This window comes from Rhinichthys klamathensis, unplaced genomic scaffold (assembly GCF_029890125.1).
Source record: "Rhinichthys klamathensis goyatoka isolate OS25496 unplaced genomic scaffold, OSU_Roscu_1.1 h1tg000180l_1, whole genome shotgun sequence".
NCBI lineage: Eukaryota > Metazoa > Chordata > Actinopteri > Cypriniformes > Leuciscidae > Rhinichthys > Rhinichthys klamathensis.
This window is the reverse complement of record NW_026606708.1, coordinates 3,141,501-3,147,500: the sequence shown is the minus strand read 5'-3', so window position 1 is coordinate 3,147,500 and position 6,000 is coordinate 3,141,501.

Genomic DNA, 6,000 nt, shown 5'->3' with positions numbered 1-6,000 from the left:
ATACATACATATACACACACATACACAAAAATAAAATAAAAACACATTTGAAACGTGTTTGCTTACTAAATTGTGAGCTGAACGAAAGTTGCAGCAAATATCAGCAACAGGAGTCAAATTTCATTAATCACGAGAGTGAAGAGCTGACTGAAAAGATGATGACGGAATAGGCTATTTTATGTAAAAACGCCTATTTAAGCGAATCTGTCATTGTACTCTTTTATTGTTGTGTTTTCCGTGAAAAATAATAGACTATTGAACTCACAATTCAAGCAATCGGCCCCCGAAATTGCACTAATTTTAGTGACACTAAAAAGTATGCGGCTGCACTGGCATTCATAATGGTGCGCGTCCATGGCGACGAGCGAGCAGAACAGAGCGAACGTTTAGTTAATTTCTACTTCCATAGGAATTCATTCGAGCGCCACCATTTCAATGTCCGTGCGGACGTCCATATTATACTTTCGCTTTCAAGTTAGTGTTTTTAAACCCCCCAGCGGGAGGTTTACACAATTGGTTTACACAATCACACGTTGATTAACCGGTGGGAAAATATTCCCATAGTAACATCCCTAATATATAAATATATAAATTCAATAGGCTTACCTGATTTTGAACACAAGAGGGCAGTATAGCACTATATATGATTTGGATTATTATTATTTTTGACTAAACAACCATTCTGGCTGTTTTTAAACTTAAAAATAATTCTTAAATTGAAAAAAAGGAATAAAATGGGTTTAGTTCTAATATTTGTATAATTTTATATAAAAATAAATGGTGTATAATTACATTTTAGAAAGATATGAGACATGCCCTGATTCTTTTTTTGACATTATTGTCCTCGATCAGAGCCCTAATCTGTTTATTTTTTCAGTTACACATTCTACATTGATTAAAAAAGAAAAATCAAATGTGTTTTTATTTTATACAGAAATAAATAATCTATCATTCAGATGAGAATAAAGTTAGTGTTAGTTCAAATTTTAAGGAAAACAAATATATGATCTGAAATATAGCACATTCATTTATAATTCATTCAGGTTCAATTACCAAACATACAAATCTCAATGTAATTTAAAGCAAACAATACATTTAAAATACATGGGTTGTATGCTATTTTTTTTTATATAAAAAGATATATATCCAAAAAGACAAGGCCTAAACTTTAACAAGGGTTAAACAATCACTGTAACAGACACAATCACACACACACACACACACACACACACACACACACACACGTCAAATCACTTACATTTTAGATGCAATATTGACTTTTTTTTCTGTTTCAGGAGCGAAAATAGTTAAACAAAGATCACAGCAGAACCATCGAGCATCTCACAGCAACGGGTTCTCATTACTGAATGATTCAGCATTTTGAACGAATCGGTTGACTCAAAGATTCAACGACCAATCCATAATCTGTCTCATTCATGAATGACTCAGCCGTTCGAACGAATCGTTTGAACGAATGAATCAATGACTCGCTCATTAAGACGGTCGCCTGGCGACACCTAATGACGGTTTAGTGATATTAAAAGTATCATTCTTTCCAACGATTGTTAATTAACTCATATTTGAAACATAAGCTATATATATATATATATACACACACATATATATACACACACATATATATACACAAAAATAAAATAAAAACACATTTGAAGCGTGTTTGCTTACTAAATTGTGAGCGGAACGAAAGTTGCAGCAAATATCAGCAACAGGAGTCAAATTTAATTAATCACGAGAGTGAAGAGCTGACTGAAAAGATGATGACGGAATAGGCTATTTTATGTAAAAGCCCCTATTTAAGCGAATCTATCATTGTACTCTTTTGTTGTTGTGTTTTCCGTGAAAAATAATAGACTATTGAACTCACAATTCAAGCAATCGGCCCCGTTATTGCACTAATTTTAAAGTGACACTAAAAAGTATGCGGCTGCACTGGCATTCATAATGGTGCGCGTCCATGGCGACGAGCGAGCAGAACAGAGCGAACGTTTTTTAGTTCATTCCTACTTCCATAGGAATTCCCTCGAGCGCTCTGCACGTGGCCATTATCAATGTCCCGTATTTAAAAGCTCTCGGTCCTCAGTCACATACCAAATATATGTATAATGTATATATAAATATAATTTTGGACACAAGAGGGCAGTATGGCCCTATGTATAATTTTGTGTTTAAACTAAAAGAGCCCCTCCCCCCCTCCCCACACAGACACAGACACACACGAATGGCAGGGTGCATTCTCTCTGTCAGAGGGAGAGGGAGAGAAAATTCTCAGAAACATCCACATTCAAACCAAAATATCTAACTTCCTCTTGGTCTGAGCTAATGACAGTTAATTAGAAAGTTGTCCGGCTTGATCTGAACCATATGCATACCTGTGTCTGTCGAGTTTCATGCAATTTCAAGCATGCTAAGAGTCTCAAAAGCATCAAACAAGAATATTAAAGTTTGATGTGTTGCCACGGCAACAGTATCTAAGATATCAATAATCCTTTCACAGGTCTACATCTGCCGTGTGTTTACATTATACACATAAAGTTTGAAGCAAATCGGGTAAAAATAAGAGGGTGATTTCAAAGCATTTAGGAAGTGACACACTTCCTGCTGCCAGTTGGTGGCGCTATAACTTTGACTCACAATAGTCACATCCATGTGATCGGGCTCTTACAACGAACACACTGTTGAAGTTTCATCAAGATCAGTTAATGTATGCAGTAGTTATGACACACTTCCTGTTTCACGTTTCTCGCCATAATTTTGTTTCCTCGCCACGGCCAAACCGTTCGAGATATCAAAAATCCCCTCGCAAACTTTCATCCTCAATGTCTTGACTTCATGCTGACCGAGTTTCGTGCCGTTTGTTTGAATTCTCTAGGAGGAGTATTTCACATTCCATTGCGTGTGTTTTACCAACAACCCTAAATAGCCGACTTCCTGTTGGGCTGGGGTAAAAAGTAAGAGTGTGAAGTATATATGAAACGAGGAGATCTACATGTGTACCGAGTTTCATATTATTACATGCAAGCGTGTTTGATTTATGGACCATGTTTTCGGACCCCGTTCCAGGGGGCGCTGTCGAGCCCCCCTGCCACGCCCGGGTACCATCTTCAGCCCGGCCCTGATGGCCGCGGGTTCTGACATGTGTGCAAAGTTTCAGGAGTTTTTGAGCATGTTAAGGCCTCCAAAAGTGTCCAAAAGGTAGCAGAAAAATAATAAGAATAATAATAATAATAATAATAAATAATCCTAAGGAAAACAATAGGGCCTTCGCCCTTTGGGCTTGGGCCCTAATAATTCCTAAAGAAATATGAAACATTTGTAATGAGATAGGCCTATGTGTGCGAATTATTCAATGATTTCAATTAAATTAGGTTACAGTCAAAGAAGTGGCATCTCTCGCGCAACAGTTTTGTGGCGCACCTAACCGCCAACTATATTAAACATTAGTAAATCTATAATAAAGTGACAAGTAAAAAAATAGACCGCTTTTTGTCGACGTTCATTAGAAGACTCAAGTCTTAGGAGATCAAATCCCAAGCAACCATATACCCTGGTTGCAGTCCAAATAGCCTACATGTGCACTTTAATTATAGCACTAAATATGATTATTTTGTAGCGCAAATTTCCATAAATGATAGGCTAACTAATTGAGAATCGTAAACAAATAGACCCATCCAATTTCTCCAAATGAGAGCAAGTGTGAGGAAGGGAAGTAAAAGGATTTGAATATTTCGTAAGCAGGGGAGCCCATAACCCACGTGCAATTTCACGGACCTGACCGTTTGCTGCAGTAGGCTATAATCCACCATCTTAAATTCACCTCATTTCCAATCCCCCTCAGTTCGACTGAAAATGTGTAAAATCCAAGAATAGATGTTCAACCGGGAAAACGGTTTTATTCTTCCCCTGGAGCGATATTTTTGGCCTACTTCCTTCTCCATTGAGCAAGGGAGGAGTTTTGTCTTTGCATTACAATAAGGACCGGACCATTCATCCCGTGCGCCCCTGCTCTTCAACGGCCTGTCCACCCCACGCCGCGACCGGGCCTCTCGATCATAAGACATCACAACACATGCAAGTCAGTGCAGAAGGGAGGCAGGGCCGCGATTTAGCGGCTTTGTCATTGACGAGGAGTCAAGATAATGTAGTAGATGAATAAGAGCTGAGAAAGCCCATTGAGTTTAAGTATGCCTGCACCTGCTTCTACTGTCATGTATAGGCTATCTAACCTTGCTGTCGAGGTCAAAGACGCCCCATATTCTTTAAGGGATTATTAAAAGACGTTTATTCCTGCTCGAGAAAACGATTATATACTATGGCTGCTTAATTAAATTAGTCGATTTTGGCGACAAAAACATACTATTATAATTGACTTAACAGGAAATTTAGGCCTACAAACAATTATAGGCAGACTGTAAAACATATATAGGCCTATTGTTGGTTTATCTTAAAAAAGTAAGTTACCTGGTGGCCTTACAATTTGGAGTTCATTGACATTAAAAATGTGAGGTTATACAATGAAGGAGATAATCAACAGAAACTCGAAATATTGTGTAATCTGAACCACATTAATTGTCTAAGTTGATTTGACATAAGAAAAAAGTTGTAAAAAATCACGAAACAAACAATTCACAAAACAGCAAAAATGTAAAAGGCAACATACAAAAATACTATCAAATATTGTTTTGTCCACATCATAAATTATAGGCCATAAATAAATAACATTATGAAAAATAATCAGAGATTTGTCCTTAGAACACAGAATGTTTTTAATTGTACAGAGAATGTATTTAATTGGATGTTAAATGTAGTGTATAGACATGAATATAAAAGGATCGACTGGAGGAAAAAAAGCAGTTCCACTTTTCTTTTTTTTTCTTTCTTTTTTTCTCCCTCACCCATGCTCTTCCTTCTTTTCTGTCTTATTTTCATCCTGTTCGATCATTTTTTGCAACTTCCCTCTATTCCTTTCTCACTGTCAATCTTCCTTTTCTGCACCCTCTTTAACTTCAACTCTCCTTCTCTCTTCCTTTCTTCCTCCCACGTGTTTCTACATCACTCTCTTCAGTATGAGATCCACTCTGCCCTACATGTCTCAGCTGATTGGACCAGCTGCTCAACTCAAGTTCACCATAGCAACTATGATTCAGTCGCCCAGCAACGGGTTTTACTTTCACCCCACTTCCTACTCAGGGACCCCCGTCTCCCCACAGCCAACCGTCCAGTGTGTGTGAATGCGGATGAGTGAGAAAGTGTGACTCTCTTACGGCATCTGTGGTTTCACAGGGTGGATCACAGCAGTGGGAAGGATCCATGTGAGGAAAGATGTGTTCCAGATAAGAAACTAAAATTATGTATGGGTTTTATGATTTATATGTGATTTTGACATGGTTACATTTTAGCATTTTACATTTCGTGACATGCATTATAAAGGCTAATCTTAAAGTAAACATATTGGCCCCATTTTTTGGCTCTTGTTTTAAATTATTATCCACTGTTATTTCATTAAGATTCTTTAATTCAACCTAAAGGGATGAATTTGAATAAGGCAAAATATAAGCACTTTCAGGTAAAAGGTCATCATCAATATGAAATGCATGTGATTTCATTGGTGCATCTCCTTTTTTGTGTTCTCAATCCCTCCATGCCTATATTGAATGTTTTGTTTGACAGGATTCAGAGTTTTTCTATATGAGGTCATGTGATAGGCCTATATTTCTGGTCATATGTCATTTACTGAAGTGCAGTCCACATTAATGTTATGGCTGAAGATAATTAAGTGCTGATCAATTTTTTGTAGTTCAACTTTATTTGATAAGTTCACCCAGAAAACATATTCTAAAAAATGTTTTTAGAATGAATCTAAAGAATCTAGTTTGCTTATCCAGCATGGCCAATATCCCATTACAGTTTTTCTGAATTGCTAAAACACTAAACCCCATTCTCTGAACCAAATTGTTGAATAAATATTTCTGTAAAACATTA